This window comes from Anser cygnoides, chromosome 3 (genome assembly GCF_040182565.1).
Source record: "Anser cygnoides isolate HZ-2024a breed goose chromosome 3, Taihu_goose_T2T_genome, whole genome shotgun sequence".
Taxonomy (NCBI): Eukaryota; Metazoa; Chordata; class Aves; order Anseriformes; family Anatidae; genus Anser; species Anser cygnoides.
In genome coordinates this window covers 90,472,876-90,498,133 of record NC_089875.1, presented here as the reverse complement: position 1 = coordinate 90,498,133, position 25,258 = coordinate 90,472,876, and the positions used below count along the sequence as shown (strand labels likewise).

Here is a 25,258-nt window from a genome sequence, read left to right as displayed (position 1 = left end):
CCTTACCACTAAAGAGAAAATCAAATGAACCATAACAATTATCTATTTGTGTCACATATGTTTGTTTCTAGGTGGGTATTTAAAATGTTAATCTGTCTTTCTGTGACTAATTGTTCTGTAACCGTTTTGGGAGAGGAGAATGTGAAGTCCCTAGTAAAAATATTTTAGAAACTTCTATGTTTCTATGTTCTAGAAATTCCAAAACAAACACATTTAATGTAGCTATCAAGATCACAAATTTCTCAACTGGGAAATACCATAAATTATGGAAAACAGCATATAGCATGCAATAACATTTTAACATGAGCGTAGTTGCTGTTTTTTGCTTGTAGAACTTGTTATCTCAATGTAACAGTGTGAAAGATAGACATCAGGAAGAGACCAGCTCTGGCAAGTTTGAGGCCAGTTCTAATTCTGTTCATCTGTAATGGCTTCTTTTCCTAGCTGGACATACAATTACCTAATGTAATCCCTGGTATCTCACTCATTGTTAAAAAAAACAGCTTTGCCACTAGAAATCTATCAAAAAGTTCTGAGAAATAGAAATGATTAATCTAAGCCCTAGGTTACTACTCCTATCCATCACTGCTAGAATGAACTGTTTTACAGTTAAAATCCTCATGTTAAATCCTCATAACATGAGGATTTTAACTGTAAAACAGTAGTTCTTAAAGCTTAAGCCTTTTCTCCATTTACATGCAGATCTAAAAGAATGAGACCTGCAAGTTCAAATAATTTTGTGCCTTTGAGAAATTTGTGTACTTTCCTACTGAAATGTCAAATGCAGTTGTTATTCTCAATTTTTGTTCAAGATACACCAGCATAAAGTTTTTCAGTTTGTTTCTGATTTCTAAACGTTCCTATTAGTCATACCACATACCACTGCTACTTATTTTCACTGAGATCTGATCTTCGTTTCTCCAAAATAGCCAATCTTGTCACTAAGAAGTTGTTAGTGTTTAAACTTGCTTGTTCTACATTTGAAGTGGATAAAGCAAAAGGCATTCTAGGAAGCTTGAACATAATTATTTCAACTGCTCCATCAGTACATTATAGGTAGCTTATTGGTTCTATTTCTTTTCATTTGTGTTTTCTATGTTCCATACGGTTTTAGTTACAATTGATTTTATTAATATTTTAACTAGCATCTTCCCACAGCATCATTAAAAATTACTTTGTACTTTCATGAAGTTATGTATCTGTTAGATATATCTGTTCTGTTAATCTTTGGATGAAGCTGTAAAATAGCAGAGGTGGACCTTCCGTGTTCTAGTACATCTTGTATCCAGACTTCCCCCGCAATCCAACATAATTCTTACAGAGCACCTACATTCCTCAAACTGAAAGGGACAAAATGTTCCAGGTCACATCAACCTGTTAAATTGTCTCCAATAACCTGCTTTCTAGGGTGTAGAGAAGTACTTGAAGATAAGAGATGAAAAGTTGTAACAGAAGAAGTCACTGAAGACCCAGATGATAATGGCATCTATAAACTTGTCAGCTTGATGGTTCGTCACTGATGAGATAAAGGCCAACAGTCATATCCAAACTCAAAGACTCTGAAACAGAAGTAGTAGAAGTGTAGTCAACTGCAAAGGGCATCCAGATCTGGAAAGATAAATCTCCTTGGATACAGAAACAAAATGAAGCTTGCGCTCCTGGGGTCAAAAAGAATCATTAATTTTCTAATTACACCATAAAATGTCATAGACTTTTTGATTCTCTCTTTTCAATTCACATCATGCTTAGTGCACAATATTCCACATCATTTTGCCATAGTTACTAATGTACTTCTAGATTTATTGATAAATAACCACTGCTGCATCTTCATATTATGGGTTCAGTCTTTGGTGTCATAAAACCTTAGCATGTTTTATTAGAACAAATAATGTTCAGAGATTTTCAAATTTTGTCTTTGAATTTACAGGAAAAATATATTCTACTACCTCTTTGCCTGTACAAATTCAAAGGTTTTGAGGCATTTAGCCTTTATCACATAGCCTTTTCTTCTACTTTTAGATTATAGATGATTTCTAAAAACTGTTAATTTACAGACGTTCCAGTGTTTCATAATGTCTGGATATAAGTATGCTCTTTGTCTGACACTGAGTTGGCATTATATATTAAAATATTTCTTTGATACTAAAGTAAACCAAATTTACTTACAAAGTTGCTTACAGCATGTGCTATTGGAATTAGGAGACTGAGGAAATGTTAGCACACCACATTAGGAACATCCATCAAAATAAGAATAGCATTCATCAAAATAGAATAGCAGAGTCAAAAAGGAAATGAGAAAAGCCTGTATGTGGGAGTTATCAACTAATCTTTTTTCCTCTATAAAGGAACAGGTTGATGGATCTGAAGTTTTCCATGTGAAGGCCTTCATTTATATTACAAAGAAGCCAAAATTAAAGAATTTTCGTCAGGATTTCATGCACTTATACGGACCTTGGACAATTTCCGCAAAGATTTCCTTTACCCTCCCCATTGATACAGGAGAGTTTCCTCTTACAGGAGGATTTGTGGTTTTATTTATATATTGTTATATAATATAGGAAAGTCAATTCCAGTAGTATTTTTAAAGCTATAAAGTTTGCTTCTACTTCTGTGGGTTTTTTTGTTTTTTTTTTTATACATGGAGTCTCAAAACTGTCATAGCCATTCTAGCAGACTCTATTTTTGCCCTACATTAGAAAATATCTAATATGAACTGATGTTTGTGTGCCATACTTCTCAGCAGAAATATCTGAGATAGAAATACTCAAAAGGATATATTTTAAAATGTCACCATTCTCTGCGTAATCAAATCAAACAATCATATGCCCAGGAAATGTTCTTTCCACAGAATGAAAAGACAAGATGCATGAATGAAATGTTAGCCCATTCTGGGTAAATTCATTTTAAGCTGGGCATGTGAAAGAACTCATTATACTAATTTATGGACCCTTAAGAAAGCTTAGCTCTGTTTAGTCTGTAGTAATTACATTGTAAAATGATAATTTAGCAAGAATTCAATAGTTTAACGATGATGTAGTTGTCACTATTATTTGATGGGTCATATGAAAGTGTTGGTGCCACATTTGTTGTGCCTTGCTTCCTATATTCTGATTTCTTAGGAAAAAAATTTGTCAAATTAAAGAAGAGGTGAATTGCAGTTTCTTCCCTCGCCTAACACTTCCAGTTTTGTGATTTTTTTTTTTTCTCACATCTATTAATGGGCATGTCAGGCATTGGAACGGGTTGCCCAGGGTAGTGGTGGCATTACCATCACTGGGGGTGTTCAAGGAAAGGTTGGACATGGTGCTTAGGGACATGGTTTAGTATGTGACATTGATGGTAGGGTGATGGTTGGACCAGATGATCTTGAAGGTCTTTTCCAACCTTAATGTTTCTGTGTTATAGTTCATCTTCTACTGCTGAGATAGGTCACCATATTAGCTTCAAACATTTAAAATTCATGAAGGAATTTATTTTTTGCACACAGAAAAGAATACTATCAGATTACTTAAAATCCCAAAGCAATACTCATGGTTTAACAAGCAAGGTTCAAGAGAGCAGGAAATACAGCATCTAATTAAATAGTGGTAATGTTATTTTGCTGCTCAGGAAAATTAAATATGAGATATATAGTGTAATGACTTGGGGTGTTCTGTCAGAAATTACTCTTTATTCAATTGATGAAACCTGATTTTATTTTAAATAATATATTAATTTTGATTAATACCATGTATAACTCCCCTTCTATCAAGAATCTATAGAGTCGTGCATTTGGTAATGAGCTTTAATTTTTTATGCAGTGGTTTTGCTACATTTTAAGCTGTTTATTTGTTTCACTCATTGTTAAAACATCAGGAATTATTTTCTGCATTAAAATATCACCACATCACCTGGTCTATTTAGCCTTTTTTTTTTTTTGTGTGTGTATATATATATATATATATATATATATATGTATGTATATTTATAAAGAATGGAGCCACTAACATCCTGAAGGTATCAGAAACATATTTCAAAACACATGCTTTAAAAACCTTCTGTAACTATTAATTAAAAGCTTTGAAACATTTGAACTCATTTGAAGAAAGATGCAAAAAACAGGAAATGAAAGATCAATGCTTTTGTGGGGTTTGTGAAGAGCCTTGGTCCAATTTTAATCTATGTAAATGACAGAACATCAATGGCAACAGCTGGTTGAGTGCTACATGGCAGCATGTTAAAGTGTTCAGAGGTATATTTTTTTCAATATTATTTTCAAGTAAATACATATTCTATTTGCTATAAATGTGATAAGGATTACTGTGCTCTTGATTTCTGAGGTTAACATGGATACCTCATTTTACATCCAGAGAATGTGAGGAAGAAAATCTTGAAAGGCAGAACAATTTCTTTTCATCTTGCTGGATTTTTTTTCCATTAGGATTATAAACCAGTGAGTAAAATGTTCAACTTCTATTGTATTTCAGGCTTTTGTACATATTCATTATTCTTTGTATAAGCATGTACAAAGAGGTGGAACTAAAGCAGACTGCCTTGCATTCTAGCTGCTGTGTTTCACCAGCTGCACACTCATTTAGGTGGTATTTGCCCTGGTAATGATTATTTTAATGAAATCACAGTCTAAATTGATAGTATCAGGGAGCAATTTAGGAACAGTCAAAAGATTTAGTACCAATTTAGCAGATAGAGAGGGAAGCGCTAAGAAGTTGGCTTGCATGGTTCTCCAACAGTCTGTTGTAAGTGCTGCACAAATATTCAGACAGAAGTGGAGACAGTATGTGATCTTCTTCATCTGATACTCTATTCAGAGAAGACTCTGGTACGCTATTCAGCAGAAGAATACAGAGCCTTAAAACTTCTGAAATGTGGTGCAAATTGGAACCTGAGTCTGCCAGCATCAAAATTAGCTAAGCAGAGTTGGACAACCATTTCAAACCATTGCAAATGAGCAAAAGGTAGGATATATTGTCGCACTTTTAGTTGTTTTCACTGGTGCAGTTGTTTTAAAATGTCTCTTTTAAAATGAATGATGCTGAGACTTTTCAGGAGTTTAGTCAACATTCATATTTCCTACCAGAAAATTTAATATGGGTGTTTACTACATAAAGAAAGAAAAAATAACCATTTGTCCATATACATATATGTATGTAAGTAAATAATCAGCCAGACTTGTTCTGGGTCATGTTCCATGGCAATGGAACTAAGCTAGATCCAACCCAACTTTACGTACATAATGAAGAAAGCCAAAATTCTGTCCATAAGTAATCAAGACAAATAAGCAACTCAAACTTAGATCAGTTCTTCACAAGACTGAATTACTTTAGGAGTTTCATCTTTGTCTCTACCAACTATAGAGGAGAATGCAGGGCAACCATACCACTAGCCAGGATGCTATGGTACATGGAATTAATTTTAGATGAATCTGAACTGGGATACTTTCACATGTGGACAAAGCTAAGCTAAGTTTATTTAATACATCACCAGACACTTGCCAGAGCTTTTGTCTTTGGCGATAACAAAGTCTAATCTTGGTTTGTCTTTCTCTAGGGGGGGTTGTTAAATCTTTTTCTTTTGCAAAAAATGTTCCAAAGAAGATGCAGTAAACTAGAGAGCAGTACTAATTCTGAGCAACTTTGAGTCTTGGTTTTCCAGTGTTGCTTGCATTGGACAACAGACTTGATAATGACTGCTCTCTGTTGAATTTAGAACAGAGGGATAAAGAGCTAGTAAAAATTACCAATGTGTTAAATATGCATTGATTTTTGCTGTATGTCTCCTGCTGCATTACTGAACTTAATTTTACTTCTCTTGTGTTCTTAGAAAAATAAGAAGAGATTTTAGTAACACAAGTATAATGACTGTATTGTGATAGTTGATCAGAGATAACGGCGTTTCTTCACTTCTTTCACCATCTGCAGTTGATTATGATTTCAGCAGGATGTGCCCACTGCTTTTGGGAATATGAATAGCTTGATATTTATTTAGCATGGGTGTTTGATTATAGGCAGGGCAGTATAGGAAGGTATAAACCCAGGGAAAAGGCAATTGAATAGGTGTAAAATTTTATTGTCCATAGAGTAGGTTGAAGAATTCTAATTAAAGTTTGCATCCACTTTTTCTGTCTACTTACATTGCTTTTCATGCCTTTTATTTTTTCTTTACCCAACAGTGTATCTGTGTGGAGTAAAGGTCTGATATCCCCATGTAACTACTACTACCTCTACAGTTCCGTATGTCTCCTATACTTAGGATCAGGTAGTGCTTAGTGCCCAAAGCAAGAATTTGTGACAGCTAGGACACTTGAGTGAAAATAGGGAAAAAGTGGTTATTAGGGCTAGATTTCTTAAGGAGGCAAAAACTGTTTCTAGTGCTTTAAATAAAATTCTTTTATTTCTTTTAAGAGTTCTGTAAAGGACAATCAGAAACCTGAGCTAGAGTTTATCTGTGTGGAGCCTTTAAATATAAATACAAATAAAGACTTAGCTCTTGAGGGTGATTAAGCATTCTACAGTACTTGTTGCAGATGCAGGTTCTGCCATGCAATCAATATGTTACAAAAATGTTTGAATTTTATCAATGCAATACAAACATTGCAATGTGCCTAATGTTTTCATTCCTAACTAAATGATCGTTTGAGTGCTTGGCTGCTTACAGGAAACACCAAACTCCTCCAACCATAAATTCTTTTGATCATGAATGATACCATTCTGATATTTGATGTTTGATGAGTACATTGCTATTTTGAAATAATGGACTTCAAACTATTTTCTAGTGAACTTCTGATAAGGTGCAGAAGCAGTTTGGGATTGGATAAGTGTTGCTTTGAAAACCAACAAACCAAAAAACAACAACCACTTTCTCCCTTACTACAAAGAGTTCCAAATGTGATATCCACAGTGCTACACTAATTTTATCTGCAAAGCAGTGTTCAATATTTTAGAGTGGTCCCTTCCCTTCACAAAAGAACTGAGTGGTGATCTGACTTTATAAAGTGGTTGAAATAGTGTTTGTGTAATTCAGAAGGTAAAGGTAACACCACAGTTGGGATAGCTGTTCCCTTACAGCTATCAATATTGTCATGTCTTATAATGAGAGTCTATGTAAGGTAAAAATCTTGTAAGAACTAAGTCACAAAAAAGCACGTTCCCAGAGTTGGAAGTGATTTTGCTTTCTTTTCATAGTTTCAAAGGCTGGCCATTGAATATGATCATCTTTCATAATTCAGGCTGTAGACCTGTGGCCTTATATTATTACTAAGCAGTGTAACTCGTAATGAAAATAGAACTTTCTTTTGTATGAAGCCCATTTAGTCTGTGTTATCTTACACTAACATTCCTGATAAAAGAATTTTAACATCATTTCCAATTGACTTCCAGTCATATGATCTTATTCTGCCTTTCTCTCTGAAGAACTGACCAGTATCAGAGGTTATTCTTCTTCTTAGTTCTCAAAACCTGTGTTTTGAAAAGCTGTTTAGTGTTAGTGTGAATTGCAATGAAGGCGGATGATGTAACCTGTTTTCCAGACCTTGAGTTACTAACGTGATTTCAACATTCTCTGAGATCATGTCTGAAATGAATGAAAAGATCAAGCTGCACTCAGCCCTTCAACAGAAAACATACGGATCTATTCAGAAGAACAGTCATTGTCACTCTGTTTTTAATCCAACAAATGTGTTGTCTGCACATGCCACCTCAGAAATGGGGTTATATATTCTCTGTTTGAATATCAGTTTATTATGAAGTACTCTTGTACATTGTTTAGTGAAACAGGTGAACAACACCAGGGCAACAACCAGTTCCTGCAGGGTGAGGCTGAGCGTACCCTAATTTGTAAGTCTGATGGTTAATTCATTTTTATGATTGTGGTTGTGTACCACAATTTTTTTAATAGACTGTCACGAGTTACCACAACTTGGGTGAATATCAAATCCTAATGCGTCTTTACAGTTCCTTCTGTCAAGTGAACACATAAATTTATTAGGACAATATGCAACACATTTGTCCAGGTGTAATTTCAGTAAAGTGATTCTAACTGACATTAACTGCATTTCCCTACTTCATTAATATATTTATTGAAGTCTGTAACAATTATCCACTCACATTTGTGGGGGGCTCCGTGAGGCTAAGAGCTCTACAAGCCTGTAATTACCTATGTCAGCTTCCCTGTTCTCTCTGGCTCACCTCCAGTTCCCTGGAAATTGCCCAGTTTTTCAGGATTTATTAAAATTTAATATCAACAGCCCAGAGATATTTTTTTTACAGGCCACAAATTTGCTTAGATGTTTCAGTTGCTTAATTCAAACATCTGAACAGGACACTTTTAGAAGCCTCCACACTGCCTTGGCTGTGAACCAGCCCTCTTCCCACAGCACCCTGATAGGTGCCTCTGCCTTCCCAAATCCCTGTCTTGAAGGAAGGAGACAAATGATTGGAAAAAGGCCCGCAGTTTCTTCTCTGGAGGGTGAGCAGGTACTGAGCAGGCCAGCTGGGTGAGGTGAAAGTTTCTCAATGTGATTTCTGATGAAGGGCTGCAGGTTGGGCAAGGGTAGCAGCAGCAACTCATGAGACAGTTCCTCATGGAATGGAGAAAAAGATTTCTCCACTTTTGGACAGCTCAGTTGCTGTTCAAGCGGTGACAGGCTGCAACACAGGTTTTAGCATCTAACTGCAGGATGGCCTGCGTGTGCAGGAGCTCCTCCTGGCTGTGGCTCTGATCCTCTTTCTCACATGGGACCTAGATACATGATGAAGTATTGTCTCATCTTCACAATAAAAAAGGGTTATAGGGAAGCTACAGGAGTTTAAGCATTGTTAGAAAGTTGTGTTTGACACTACACTGGGCTTTGTAAGCCACTAACAAACAGAAGCAGCCTTATTATGTTTTTCTTGCTCTATCTCTACAGGTTCTGGAACAGGGAAAGTATCAAAGTATCCCGAGGAGTTTTTTCTTCCTTTTTTTTTTTTTTTTTTTTGTCTTCTGAGCCAGTTGATTGACTCTGTCAGGTTTTACAGACTTATAATTAAGTATGAAAATGTAAAGAATGGTTAAGTTACCCATTTGAGCTCTCTGACCTGCTTCCAAACCTGTTTGGATAACTGTGAGGGTGAAGGGGAGAGCTCCACAGGGAGTCCATTGGTGCTTCTCCAGAGGCAAGAGTGTGAGGGCAGCACCTGGCATCTGCAGGTCATCAGCATCACACCCCTCCTTGCAACACTACACCTGATGATAACTAGATAATACCAATAGTTGCAATAAATATTAATAATATATAGCCCATTACTATAACTGTATATGCTCCTGGGATACCATGGGAAGACAACATTTAGGAAGTCTGAGAATAGTCAGAAGAGAAGGGACTAAAAAGGAACCAGACGTTTTGCATTAATGAAATAACAGTCTGTCTTAGGCTTTAAAATAACATCTAATGATAAAAAAAAAAAAAAAAAAAAAAAAAAAAAGCAAAGGAGAAGCAGTATATATCTCAAATCAGAAGGCATTGGGTTTTCAGTCCTCAGCAGTTCAGCTGGCCCTTCGGAAATGTACAGCCCCGAGAGAACTGCAGTAGGGCACACACAGAAGTCCCCCCCAAGGGTACTCCAGAAATGGGAATCCCAGCATTTTGCAGATTGTGTGAAAATCAAATGTAGCAAGGCTAGAGCCCTGAGAGGGAAAGCGCAATAGTTGTTCCTTTGTAACTCATCATCTTTTTTGCTGACTGACTTCTGCTACTATTTTCTGGTTTTTGTTGTTGTTGTAGTTTGTTTATGTGTTTGTTTCCAGTTTCATCCCCAAACTCAAAATTTTGGTCTGGAAAAAACACCAGGTCTGGATTTTGCTCTGGAAAAAAAATAAATAAATAAATAAAGGCATGTTTTGAAACATAGGGAAAATAGACTTAAGGTCTATTTAGGAATGGGATTTTGTGATACAGCTTGATAGGAAGGAAAACATTCCTGTACACAACCCCCTTTAAAAGTAATATTTTGATTGCTAAAATTACTGAAATGTTTGTATCATGCTTTCTTCTTCACCAAGATGTCACGTAAAGTAATTATTATTCCATTGCAAAGAAGGAAGAAAGGTAGTAAACTTCTCTAAATATAGTCTGGACTTCTCTGTGTGACATTTCCAAGGCCTTTGCTATATGTCCTACTGCGCTGAAGTCTTGAGAGTCCACAGCTTATCATACACATGCTCATGTGCTCATCATCTTTCAGCTGCTTTTGTGGGGATAAAAGAAGTATTAGTGTTCAATTATATGTAACATCAGTTTTAGAAGCTGGGTTGAAGTTATACTAGAAAGTGAAGCTTTAAAAGCGTTTTTGTAGATTATGTGAGAGGATGTACCTTATGAACCTATTAAGCAGATGGCTGCTCTGAAGTGGTACGAATCAAATATAGACCTCAACAGCTGATGATTAGACATGAAGACCCAGTAAGAACTAATTCTTTTGGCTATCACAGACATCTTTTGTTTAATATTAAAAACCTCTATTTAAGACTGAACAAGCTACTTTTCAATTCAATGTCATCCTTGTCAAGATAAAAATAAAGATCTTACATGCAAATTAAAATGAGGAAAACTTCAGGGATATTTTAATCCTCCAAAAATAGTCCAAATTTCTGACCACAGCTAAATTCTTATTTAATGTCCCTGAAGACTGGACTTGTGTAAAGTATTTTTAACTTTCTTTGTTGGGCTAATTGTACCGCCTTTGGGATCAATTTCTGAATTTGTGTTGAATCCTCAAATAGATTTGGCTGAAATAACTTTGGAGACAGTAGACACCTTTGAAAAAATAAATCATTCCATTTCATTGGTTTCAAGAGGCTTTTCATTTTGAAAGAATATGTTTTGAAACGAAACTAAATTGTAAAGACTTTCAAAAACGTGATTAAGTAACCCCAAAATAAAATGAATAATTTTGGTCACTGAAAGTAGGATGAAAAATGGTGGATTTTTCTCATTTCATTTCATTGTCTGGGTGTAGAAAAAAAAAAACAAAAAAAAAACAAAAAAAACTGTCAAAATTAACATTTGGAGTCAACCAGAACTGATTTTTCCTTCAGTCTTTCTTTGGTTTGTCTGCCTGTGTAAGAAGTCCATTATTGTCACAGTATTACTCCTGGGTTGTTAGGTCTAATCACCAGATCTTACAGGTAACCACATGTGTTCATTAAAAACCTTCGTTAATTCTGCCTTCGAAATTGCTTACTTTTTTGTCACTCACACTGACTGTTTAAGATTAGATTATAAAACTAAGATTAGGAATCTTATTTTCAGCCTTAATTTTCATAGGTATTTTATGATTGTACAGTTCATACAACATGTGGTAGCATTGATTATTGGTTAAATATCTCTTTTTCCTTCATGGTTGTTCCACTTAGGTTTACAAAGAAACGTGTATCCAATTTCAGCTGATGCTTTGCTGAGATGAACAAGCTGATGCTTTGCTGAGTTGAGCAAGCTAGGCTTTTTCAGTTTCATGTTGTGTTGAATATACTTCCATGACTTCATTATTCAATTGGGCCTTCTTTGCTCTTTCTTCAGATTAACATCTGTTTCTTGAATAGTGGCCAAAACTGTACATGGTATAAAAGATGTAGTTTCTAGATAGTGCTGCTAATATCCTCCCATCTATACTGGATATACTTCATCTATTAAAACCCAGGATCATATTTAACATTTTTTCCACAGCAACATGACACTGATGATTTTTAGCCATTCTTGACCTATATGCCTCTTTTTCCTCCTTCACTGTTTTAGTTGAATAGTCCCAGCTTAAAGCCAAAAGTATGAATAGGATGCAATGTTTTAGGACCCATATCTAGCTCTGGTTCAGTGGTTGGATATTTCTGAATTGGCGTTGACATGTTTCCTCTGTTTAGGAAATTGACACTTTCAAAACTGTAAAAGAAAGCTTTGGATTTAGTCTGCTTTCACCTGTCTACTTCCAGACAGCTTTCATATATTTCCTTTTTCCTAGATTTTCTTCGTATATGTTGTTGAGAGATATGTTCTGGATACTTACAAAATACTGACATCTTTTGTTCCATCTCACACTCCCCCTCCTCCCTTTTCAGAGGCAGGTAAAACATCATTCCCTCAACATGAATGTCATTATTAAATGTCTGTATGCAAGCATATATTCATTTCAGGTGTCAGTTCTGTCAGTGTTTTTAAAGGTTACCAGAAAGTACCATGACTAGGGTGTCAAGCTTTGCGATTGCTTACATGTCAGATGTGCTAGTTTCTAAATTTATTTATTTCCTATTAGTCATGCTGTCTTTCACCTTCTGTTCTTCAGCAAAAGTTTATCTGTAAGACAAGTCAAATATAAAATTGGGCTTTAGTTCATTTTAAATTGTTCAACATTGTTCTTATCTCAACCCTTCTCAATGCTCTTTATCATCCCAATTTTGTTTTAAGCCTGTGTTCAGTCCAAGTAGTACTGCAATGGTACCACAAAGACCCTCACATTTCATAGGGTACAAACTCCAGAAGATCTGCATCTTTGGCTTAAGCAAGTTCCACATCTTTCCTCCATGTTCTCATCCCTTTCATGTCTCTTTACTGTTTGGAATAGATCTTCCCACTCATTCCTTATTTGTGTTTTCAACTTCTGTCAGAAAATGCTTTCAAGACTTCCAAATTAGGTACTTCAGTTACAATGTTTTAATGTACACGGCTATGTAATTTCAAGCAGAATTCATTAGCCCAGTTCAGGTACCTTAGTGGGAAAATACTGTGGTTTTAGTTTTTTTTTTGTGTGTGTGTGTGTGTGTGTGTGTTTTCTGTTTGTTTGTTTTTGTTTTTCATTTTTTTTGTTTGTTTGCTTTCTGGTTATTTCTTAATGTCTATGTAGAGTATATAGATTTGATGTTTACTATGAATTGTTGATGATAAGTCTGAATAACATTTAGAATAGATTTTTGAGTTAATTTGCCCAGGAGTGAATCCCCTCATTGAGCCATACTCCAGATATGTGTAGCTGAAACTCAGTGGTACAGCTGCTCTGACAGCATTTTGGAGAAGGAGAAAGAGCAGGGAGGCAATTTTTCAGCTCCATGTCTGAACTAGCAACATGTGCCTTGGGAGCTCTTCTCAGGTCTTCTCAGCTCTTCTCAGCTCTTCTCAAGTCTTCTCAGCAAAGACCTGAGTCCAGATCTCAGTATTAGAATATCTCTCTTACACTGTGTAAGTGACTACAACTAAAATGCACCTAATCTTTTAGTGTAAATACCTCAATTTAAAATTTAAGGTGTTTCTCTTTTCTTTACCATTCCTTATTGTATGTGCAGTTTTTAAAAGTAACACTGAATAAATTTTGCACACTTTAGGAGTAAAGTGACATTAAAGACACTAGACCAATGCAATATTCCTTAATAGCAGAAGTCAAAAATTTTGTGCCATGTTCCTGAAAGTAGTGCCTCACAGAAGAATCCGTAATGAGTACAGTGTCCCCATAAGAATTACATTGTGGGCACACAATCTTGTCCATAGAAGAGGCTAAATGGTCCCTATATCTGTATGTTTACATTTGTTACACATTAATATTTCTATGATTCATAACAAAACCACTCCAGGTTCAGTAATTGGTTTCCATAGTAGTTTGATTAGTGCACATGGAAAACAGATAAAAGTAGATATTTTTCAATTATGTGGAGATAAGACACCAGCTTGGTTCCTCCCTTATGTTTAAAAAATCTTTTTTAATTTTGGTTACATCTAACTGAACAACTTTGTGAGGATGGGGAACACCTCTGCAGCATGTAATTTTCATACCTCACCAAGAAGAATGCATTCCCTCAGCCCTCCTGAGGGGAGCTTTGATTTTGGGACCAGGGGAGGTAGAATCATTGCTGACTTCTCCTGAGTTACAGAGAGGTGTTCAAAGGCTTTATGAAGATGAAGTGTGAGCATAAGCAGAAAGATCTTTTTTCTGTGTTTATCCTCCATTTTTCTTCATTCTCACCACATACTGCTCATGCTGTCTCCCCTTTCCTGCCTACAGAAGTAAGGCTTAAGATTTTTATTTTGCTGAGCGTGTTTCAGAGATTCATAGAATCACAGAATTTTTTGGATTGGAAGGGACCTTAAAGGTCATCTAATTCCACCCCCTGCCATGGGCAGGGCATCTCCCACTAGACCAGTTTGCTCAAAGCCCCATCCAACCTGGCCTTAAACACTTCCAGAGATGGGGCATCCACAGCTTCTCTGGTTTCTCTTGGGAGGGCTCTTCCCTTCAGTTGGAGGGTGTTTCTGCTTGCCTTCACACAGAGAGGAAGGCAAGCTTTCTATGGGAAAAGAAAGGGGAAAGCTGCTATCTATGATTGCATAGAAAGCCTTTCTGGTGTCTTTGTTCTGTCTGTCTGGTCCCCCATGCTGTAAAGACACTCTTGCATGTACCTAAGTTGGACCTCACTCTTGGTCCTCTTATGAAGCATCATGTAGCAGCTTCAACTGAGACCTGCAGGTGCTATTGGTACCCTGTTCTCATTTAGGACAACTCTTCTCATCTACTTTTGCTCTGACCCTTCTGGTGGGCCTGAAGCATGGTCTAGGGTGTCACAGGATGTGTCTACTTTAACACTGTAGTTCAGATCTTTTAAAGTGATTGTCCCAGTTTTTACCACTGGCTCTTCTTTAGTTTGCACCATGAGACAGTGTTGTAGCACCTCCAACGATTTTCTCTTGAATGAAAGAAACCAAATAGATGTGTTCCAGGTGTTTGCGTAGTACAGTCCAGCCACTAAGAGCTGTTGTTCAGGACCTGGGACTAAGCTTGGTTTAGCCTGAAATTAAACCCTCAAATTCTGATATTGTAAATGCCAGGTCCTGAATGCCACCTGATATGTTGTTGCACCACATTATATGCCTATTTTGCATGTTAACCCAGCTCTGGTTTAGCTGGTATATCTGGTAAGAAGGCTGAGGAAAAGTGTTGTCAATGTGTATGAGAGAGAAACAGCTCTCTTCGTCATGCTCCTCAAGTGAGTAAAGGCACAGAGCAGAGGTCCTCATTGCACATGCCTGTGAAGGGTTACAAAGTGAACAGTTCTCTGCATGGTATGGTCTACTGCTGAGCAAGAGGGCCCAAGACCAATTAATGACGCTGACTTACACCATACTGCATCCTTCACCCCAGCGGCTTTTATTCACATCTTTGCCAGGGAAAATTGCTATTTATTTCAGGGGTGTGGTTTTGATATCATGTCAGATTTATTGCACCAGAAGGGGAGTTTCATTTGTTTTCCTGATGGAGTAAAAAACTACTTGTGTGTAAAGTTACTTAATGAAGATATGAATTTAGTCCAAAGCATCTCTGAAGGCTAGTTTAAAATTAAAGTGAAGGAATGTAAGTACCATGTAATAATGCATGCCTCTCTCTCAAGACAGATATAATATTGGCACTAATTAAATTTTCATTTCTTAGGAAGAGGAAAATACTTTAAGATGAAATACTAAGTTAATCATAAATATATGCTATATATGAAAACCTGAGCCAGGGGAAACACCTCCTTTTTGTCAAGTGTTGTACTGTTTTTGGGAATTGAATTGGTTGGATGTATTAAAGTACTATTCTTGCATTGCTAGTTTCCTAATTGGTGGTTACTTTACACATACTGACACAATGATAGTTATCTTGGTTTGTTGCTAAAAGACTGTTGAGTGGCTACATACATTTTATCTAGATTTGTAATTTGGTGATACTGGAGGATCCAAAAATTAGATCCCTCATCATAGGGAACTTAAATAATTCCAGGATTAATTTCATGGAAATCAGTGCAACTTGCCTCTTGACTTCTTGATACCATAGGTTCATCATCAGGATGAAAACTAGAAGGAATATCCCCAAAGTTTGCTTGAGCTTAACAATAATGAATACATACAATTTTCTATTGTACGTTAGCACAGAATATGAACTGTGTAATTTAGTGTGCATGCTTGCTTTTTCTATGACAGCACTGACAATTAGTCTGTCAATATTAGCATGACTGCAAATGTACACACACTTTACTGTAGTACTGTAAGGGACTGTGTTAGCATAAATGTATGTTTTATCACTTTTGCCACCACATTTAGCCTGAAAACACTGTTTTCTGAGTCTATGAATTCAGTCAGGTTCTCTAAAATGTGTACTGTGTTGTGGCAATGGAAAACAAGCTTAATATTTAACCACACTGAGGATGTCTTGGCCTTGAAGGGATGAAGTATTATAAACACTATCACCACAGACAGTTGAAAGAAACAGTGTGGGAGTCACAATTATGGGTTCAAGAACCTGTTTTTCTATTTTCTCCCACGCATGTTCATCTCTTGTCATATTCTCTTTCAATAGTTTGCAAATTTCAAGTGTTTCCCAGAAAGTCCTTCTCTTAAAGAGATTAATACAAATATTAACAACTACCCAGTATCTCTTATCTGCATTTGTTGAAGGCTCCTCCACAAATCAGTATGGCAATAATGTTTATAATGCAGAGAAGAAGAGATCAAGTTAAAGTATAGATTTAAGTGCTGACCAACATGTAGGGCTCAGAGCCATGGAGGAAAGCTTACTTCAAAGAATGCGGTATATTGCCTGAGAACCCAGAGTGCCCTTTTAAATCAAAGTGCCTTCATTTCAGTATGTTTAAATTTAGATTGGTTTCATTCATGAGAATGGGATAAGTTATGGACAGATTGTAGCTGTTACAACTGAGCACAAATTTTGCACATTTATGAGTCCTCTCTTTCTTTCATGTGTTATTGCCTTCTTCAGGAAATGTTGAAATTAGCCTGTTACAAGCTTAAATGATTTTAAGAATGTTCAGTATTTCTTCTCTGGAATTATGTGGGTAATGAGTATTTCAAATAAGGAGACATCAGAATTTATTAAATGAGCAAATAATGTTATTTTTCCTATACTTTGTGGTTTCAGCACACATCACTAAAGCCCTATATAGTTCTAATTAAAATAGAAATACATTCTTGTGGCCCTGTCAAAATTAAAACAACACGCCTTCTTGTGCAAAATGTTTGACATCCTTAATCACAATCAGTAATAATTGTCACAATCAGTAATTAAAATACTGTTTTCCTGTGCTCCATGGCCTCAAGCAGCTAACTTCTCTTGAACACAATAACTTTAAAAATAAGAGGCAGCACAGGGTTACATTTCGTCATACCCTAGCAGTAAATAAGCTATTAGCATTAGGCAGCAGATAATTTGGCCCCATGAGTTGCGGTTTGCGCAGAGAACGTTTGCCAATTATATAAAATGAGCCTCACATTTGTCAACAGTATGTTGATAATATAGCCAGTGTATTCAATGAGGTCATCAGCCCTTCTAGGAAATAATAGGTGTCTGATGAGCATAATAAGATAAATCTGTACTTGGCATGATCGCATGCAAAGGAAAAGTCATAAATTGCAGGTCAGATAATGAACAGGAAGTAAACCTAGCCTGATGTCTGCAGTCAACACAAGCATACAATATAAATCTAAGAGAATAAGAGCCAGTATTTACTCATACCTGTGGTTTCATTGTTAATCCATGTCGGTAATACTTGAGGATCAGAATACAAGAAACTAAAAAGGCATCATAGTCAAAAGTCGTTGTCATCCCTTGGAAGCCATACAAAACCAGGGACCATGTCTGCACTGCCAGTTAAGTTTCTTATTCTCAGCTTTTAACTGTTGAGACAGTAGCTGTAAGAGCTTCACATTTTCCTGTTTCTTTCTCTCCCTTTCTCTCTTTCTTCTTTTATTTACTGGCATAAGGAGCTGGAAGCAAGACAACTCAGAAGCTCTTGTAGAGGTAGAAGAACGAAGAGCAACTGCTAATTTGATTGAAATGGGAAAGTGGCCAGAGATCTAAAGGAATAATTGCAGCAGTTCTGAGAGGCCTTACGCTGTCCTCTTCACAACACAGAAAAAGCCATGCATGGGACAGTTGAAACCATGTTTGAACTTTAGCTGTTCTAACCAGTTGAGGAGGGATGTCTGAAATGTTTTGAATAAATCAGCAGTATTATTTTTGAAAGAACAGAGAAAACTGGAGGATATATCTAGCTTCGCAATTATTCACTTTTTTTTTTTTAGTAGAGTACTATGATATATTGGAACATATAGTAACCAGAAATAGTAAAATTGCCAGGTCATGATCCAGATTCTTTTTAAAGATTATAAAATAATTTTATACAACTTCTGAAGAAGACATGAAAATGCATAAAGACAGAAATTTGCCTACAGATTTGTTCTTGTAATATTTCAGATTTTCTTGAACTTTAGCTTTGCTGAGTTGAGCTCCCCCCTAGTCCATGGCTAAAGAGTAGTCAGTTCATCCAGAGGCACATACACTGTGGTTTGGTGATACAAAAATGTGCTGCCCTCTTTGTTTGGCTGCAAACAGTAGGAGAACTGGTAGGACACCCAAGAACCACTGAGATATTTATCATCCAGGTCACTCATTTCCTTGCTCCATGCCACAGCCTGGCACCAGAAACCACAGTGATATTTGTGTGGCTGAAAGGATGGTGAGCTGTTGCATGGAGGGAGGAAAAAATGACAGTGAAGGGAATGTTTAATATCCGTCTAATACAGCTACTACTCACATCTTCAAGTGAAATCACATGTTCTATGTATGTTTTAGGAAAAATTACCTCTGGGAGATTCCAGGAAGTGGATAATGTTAAACAATATGACTAACCTTAAGATAGATGAAAACTAACTGAAGTGTATACTGCCCTTTCTTCTAATTGTTGTTTGTTTGTTTGTTTGTTTGTTTTTGAAAGAAAATTGGATTTTTTCATTAAAAGCTTAATTTTCAAAAAATGATGGCCTTTTGTGAAAGCTTTTGGATTTCCATCAAAAATAAAAGAATCTGAAACTTTCTCAAGGAAAGCTGCAAAGTTTCCACTTGGGTGCTCTGCCATATCATTTCACGGAATTCTTAGATGTGGTCTGATCCTCTAGTCAACATGTTTCTTTGATCTCCTGTTCTCAGTTTTCCAAAATGTAGGTGTACCATCAGAAGGTATAGTGGGACTGGGTAATCTAGCTTATAAAAGTGAATAGAAATGGGAGATGTTGTAGTGACACTGATGAGCAGAAACATTTCCTTCAAGATGGTGGTGACCAATTTCTGGCTAGTCACAGTCATACCCCATGGAGCTATATTGTACCCTGGACTGTCAGTTTATGAAAAATAAAAATAAATTAAAGGACGGAGATTTCCTCCATCATAAAAGCTGGATGACAAGAGAAATCTCCAGATCTACTTCCTCAAAGCAATGACTAGTGAAAGAGTAAGTTATCAGCAAACTGCTGTTCCAGGGAAGACAAACCAGATAGGACCCAATTCGTTTATGTGATACTCCCTGTTTGATTAAGACTCTGTCTGAACGCTATCAAGATACTGTCCTTGCAATTAAAATAATGAAATTTAAATTTTTTCATCTGGACCAGGGTTTACAATCATTCGATTTATATTAGAGACTTGTATTATAGTCAGACAGCTTTTTCCATTGGGAAAAGTCAAGTCCGATATGTTGTGTCCCAAAGGGCTGCCAACAGGAAATGCCCTGTGTGGTATTTTAATACTAATAGTGGTATACTTGGAAAATCTTTAGGATTTCCACCATGAATGCCTTCATTTACAGAGAGAAATATGTTTACATTTGGTTATCTATCACATCATTGTGGAAAGACTGGAGAAAGAAAAAAAAATCTTGCAAAATCAATTAATGTTCCTAACACCAAGGACCATAAGCCTCTTTAAAGTATTTTTTAAGCCTTAATATTTTCTGGTTTTATAGCAATTTCTGAGTAAACTGTGTTTCTCGTAGCTACCATTTGATATCCATGGATATTGCCTGATATTCTGTTTTGAATGGAAAAAAAATAAAAGGTATTACTGTGATTTATTACAACAGACTTAATGTTGGTATCGCAGTCTTGAGAAATCAAGATTTCAGGGATTCCAAGCAGAATTAGATCAAGAAAAACTTCTTATTATTGAAACTTACCAGAATTAAATAATAATAATAATAAAATAACAAGTAAAACCTTCTGAGGTATAACATATGACACAGCACACTACTGTGGACTTTGTCCTTTGATACTTTGGCAGCTACCTGGAACCTGTTAAAGTTGAATCTTTCTTTGTAAGTTCTACTTGAACTGTGAAAAGATTTATTGTGAATTCAACATGTTAATATTCCTCCTGAAATTTTTCATATGCTTGCAAAAGCTCCATTTTAGATCAGGGTCCAGTCACATTCCTTGGACTTATAGAGAATACCAGCAGTAGTGTCAGATGTGGAAATATTGTTGAATGGAGGCATACTTTCTAAATAGGCTGAGGTCCTAAGCTTACTTTAGAGATGCCAATAAAAACTTTTCTACAGTATCTTTTTAGGGTTCATTTTAGTGCCTAGCTACAGGCATCCAGTGCTGTTTTCGATGCTCTTGGGTCTCCTCCAGCTGTGGCTTCTGGAGGACACATGTCTCTTGCTGGTTGTCTGTCATCTGCCAGACCTGTGCAGATGTCTCAGATATCCTAGCATGTCTCAAATGGCAACGGGTGCCAATGTTTAGGCAACTGAATTGAGCCCTTATTTACTACCTATTTGGTATAAGTCCAAGTGATTTTAATTTTCTACTGACTATGTTGTCCATGCTTTTAATATGTCTAGCAATAAATATGGTTCAATGTTCACATTAGTGTCACACCTGATAGGAAAAATGACGTACACACGTTTACATTGTTTCAGCTCTAACACATAGCTCTAGATCACACACATAATCTTATGAAACTAGAATAGCTCTAGAAGTGTGCTTTTGTTTATTCCAACAGTGCTTGGCCAGCATGACAACCTGTTGTGGTTTAACCCTGTCAGGCAGCTAAGTGCCACACAGTCACTCACTAACCAATGCCCAGCCAGACCCTGAGCAGCCGCCCGCTGCCCCCCTGGCCAAATCCCCCAGCTGTAATTACTGAGCACGATGCCCTAGACTATGAGGCATCTCTTTAGCCAGTCTGGGCCAGCTGTCATTTTTCTGTCCCCTCCCGGCTCCTAGTGCACCCCCAAGAATCCTCGCAGGCAGGGCAACACAAGGAGCAGGAAAGACTTTGGCTCTGTGTAAGCACTGCTCTGCAACATCTAAACATCAACACTATTTTCATCACGGATCTGAAACACAGCACCATACAAGCAACTACAAGGAAAATTAACTCTATCCCAGCCAAACTCGACACAACCACAAAATTTCTTTCTTTGCTGCCAATCTGCTGTGGCTCACTCATAAAGATTATTGCTAATGTGACTAGGTGTTCCTTTTTTAGTTTGCATTCATATACCCCTATTTCAGATAGCAGTGTGCAAGTAAGCCTCATGCTTTTCTTAATGAGCCTGAACATGACTTAATTATGTCATTCTTGACAAAGTACACTGTGGAGAACAAAGATAACAGGCTATTTTGGTAATGTACATTTACTGCAGAGAAAGAATTTTCAAACATATAGCATTGTAAGAGAGACCAGTACCCCCTCTGAATACAAACCTTTACTTCCACGAGCTGCCAGTTTAAAGTGGAAGGTTATGACCTTACTATCTCACCTTGGTATCTGATGGCCTTAGATGTGCTTGAATCCTGGCAGTGAGGGTTATCCTCGGAAAACCAAAGGACTGCCTATTGTTGGCAGTGAGCTTCGTGATGAACCCCTGGAGGGTTCCTCACTGACACCTGTAGGTTTTCAAATACATGATTTATTGTTTTAAAGAGGCTATTGTAGTTGTGTTGAGGATCTTAGATACAAAAGGAATCAAATAAATTTAAGCTCATTAAATATATCTAAATAACACTTTTCTTATTGAACTAGTCATCCCACTACAGTCAAGACAGCCAGGAAGACTAAAGCAAAATTTCTTGAAAAGTGTAGAGGGAAATAACAAATGTTGTTATTGTAGGTTTGTTTGGCTTTGTTTTGTTCCTTTTCGGAAATGTATTGGGGGGAAAACATCACCAGGACTCCTACGCCAGCAACTTGTCATTCTGAGCTCTTTTGCGGGGTTTTATTTTCTTCCTGTGCATGTATGGCTGCCATCCATCCTAATCAAACTCAATCAGTAGAAGGAGTCAACTGCTTTGTATTAACTATTGTTCTCTTAACTACAGTGTTTTATAATAGATTTTTAAGATATGCACTGACTCATACAATACATATCTAATCAAAAGCAAATTAAACTGCATATTCTGACTTGACTTTAATGACAGAATAGCATTTATGACAACAGAATAGCAATGCTTTTCATTACATAAGATAAAAAAAAAAAAGTTCTTTATTGTTTGTTTACTTGGTACATTATTGTTTGTCCTTAGACTGAACTTTTAGATTTTAATTACTGTTTTTATTCAAGGTAATTTAATATATAGCAGATAGTTTTCTTTTTCTTTTTTTTTTTTTTAACCTGAGTCCTTAAAATTTTCTATTTTATACAGTTAAGTGGAATAGGAATTCAATGACAGTAGGGATTCATAGTTTGAAGAACTGCATTGATAACTTCTTTGTATTTTGCAGGGGATTATCAATTTGCACAAACACTATAAACCTATTGTATAGTATTTATGTTTATAAAATTGTTTTAAGTAGTTGTCTATCTGGTCATCACTCTAATACAGCTATTTCTGCAATTTTGATAGCTTCATTGAAAATGCATCTGCAATTTTTTCAGGGATTTGCAGTTTAACAATAAATGAGGGCAATAAAAGTGTCTATAGAGTTGATACTAGTGCCAACATAGAGCCAAGGTAGGTTAAACCAGCTGATATGGATGCTGGTCAGTGTAGGTCTCTGCATGAGGTGTAACTCCTTTCCATCTTCAAAAAGGTCCTCCTGATCTGTTAAAATGCAATGTTTATACAGCATTTTTTAATTATTCTCTGACCATTAGTTCTCACAGTAGCCCCAAGAAGTAGGTAAAATTATCCCCATCATTATATTTGAGAAAGTCTACCTTTGAACTCATTGCAGCAGCATACTAGTCAAGTTTAGAGCTAAGGATCCCAGACTGCTAGTCCCTGCTCTTCTCTTTCAGAAGCCCTGCCATCTGCTATGCAGTACAGAGGGTTTCTACTTAGGATGCGCATGTTTGGTGCAATCAGAACAGTGAAAAGTAGGAAGGCTGCAGATGGAAATACTGTTGCAAACATTTCCTAATGTTTTGTTTGTTTGTTTGTTTTTCATGGTTCTAGGAGAAGACCATTACTCCTTTTATCATAATAAGTGACTCATAACTTCTCTGAAAAATTTGGACAGTTCTCTTGAGGCAGCATTTGGGCCAAGTTAGCTGGCTTGTTTCTGGATTTTTACCTGTTTGGAATTCTCTTTTTTTCTTTTGAAACTAGTCAGAAAAGAAAGAGCTAGAAACCTGATATGGTGTCAAAAAGACAATCAAGCAATAGAAAATTAATCAAGACTATAATTAGAAATCAGTACTTTTACTCCTAAATTATATAGAAGTTTAAATGAGAAGAAAAAGAACTAATACGTTTAACAGCCACTAAAAAAAAAGGAAAGCATTAGTAGATATTAGTATCTGTTTTATATTAGTAAATCTAAAGTAAATCATTATTTGAGTGGAATAGCAATATATTATTTGCTCCTTCTGTGGGTAAGTTCAAGTTTGCATTATTTGTCATCAGTCCAGCTGCACTAGTGGAAGTGGTGTTTTTTTCCATGAACTTACCAACCTAATACTAAAAGAAATGACGAGACACTATCACTGTATGGCTTATGCTGCAGTATAGTCACTTCAGAAAAAAACATAAAGCATAGAATGGTTTTAAAACCCCTGTTGCACTGACCATCAGTTTCCTCAAACAAGCAGTAATTCTTGAGGTGGAAATATGTGAATATATATCAGTGGTATACCATCACTCCTTTGGCAAATGTTTTCTCAAGCTTATAAAAAGAAAAAAGTATATATTAATTAAAACACTTTAATAAGTGAATACTTTCTTTTCTACATAAGTCCCACTGGCTTTTCTGCTACCTTGTCTCTGCACCCTCTAATTGTGCCAGTGGTTGGCTATCCTGTCTGGCCCAAACATGTATTCTTGACATACTCCTAGATCCTCAAAACTGGTAGCAGATTTGAATACGTAATTGCTTGAAAATGTATGTCTGACTGTGCATATACGGTCTTTATTTTCCTGTGATTTTCCATACTACTGCAATGAATTCACATTTCTGCACTAATCAGTAATTGCAATACAAATATGTTTTCAATATGTTTTAATGTTATGCTGCATACACAATTGAACAGGAACCATTTAGGTCAATTTAGTGGAAAAGACTTAATTTATATTGACATTTCTAAATATGATCTGAATGTTAATCTAATAAAACACCAGAAACATTATAGCACCATTAGTTGGGAGCTTTTTATGTAAATTTTGCTAGAGAGTGTCTCTTCTTTATAGAAAAAACAGTGCCTTCTTGATTTTTTTCAAAATCCAAATAAAAAAAAAAGTCTTGAGTTTCTTTGGGCTTTAAGTTCTGTGTTTTGATAGGCTTCAGAATAAACAACAGCACTTTCTCCTTGGCTGCTAAAAGCTTATTTAAGAAGATTATTCTTCATACCATACACCTGGAGATGAAAAGCTTTTTCATTCCAAATTGAGGCAGATGTTAAATTGCTATTGTTTGTCTCCTGTGTTTACATAAGTGGTGCTTAATGATTATTTATTATTACTTTCACACACACGTACATGCATAATATTTATTACACCTTCTTAGGCCTTATTAGCTCTGTTTTAGCAACTCAAATATCAGAGAGTAATTTGGGGAAGAAAAAAAAAAAGTAATGTTCATGCTGATCTAAAAGCAACTCTAATATCAGAGTGTAATTTTTGAGGGAAAAAATAGAACATTCATGCTGATCTAATTCAGATGTGATAATGAAGAAGCTTTTGTGCCTCTACCAAGGAATAATAATACTTTTTTTTACATGCTTGTGAAATATTCTAGACTAACATGCAGGGCAGGTCAAATGAATGCGTTTCCTTGAGAAAAATATCAACTGTACAGCCATTTTAAAATGTGCAGAGTTAGAAACAACAGAATTTTAGAAACAAAACTATGAAGTAGACATGAATGAGGTTCTGATCTCATGCAACACATAACAGTGTGTAAGATCTAGTTGCAGATCAGACAAATCTGTACAATGTAAAAGTAACTCTTTCGCTATATTCCCTCTTTTAAAATGC

General features: G+C 36.2%; 1 protein-coding gene and 1 long non-coding RNA gene across 3 annotated transcripts in view; both read left to right on the top strand.

The window, feature by feature from the left end:
* LOC136790495 (uncharacterized) overlaps positions 1–9,466 on the top strand; it is a 30,448-nt gene extending 20,982 nt beyond the window's left edge. The window contains exon 2 of the long non-coding RNA XR_010830505.1: positions 1,408–9,466. This is a non-coding gene — a long non-coding RNA (uncharacterized lncRNA). The remainder of the gene's footprint in view (positions 1–1,407) is intronic.
* KCNQ5 (potassium voltage-gated channel subfamily Q member 5) overlaps positions 1–25,258 on the top strand; it is a 291,754-nt gene that overhangs the window by 80,900 nt on the left and 185,596 nt on the right. The window lies entirely within an intron of this gene.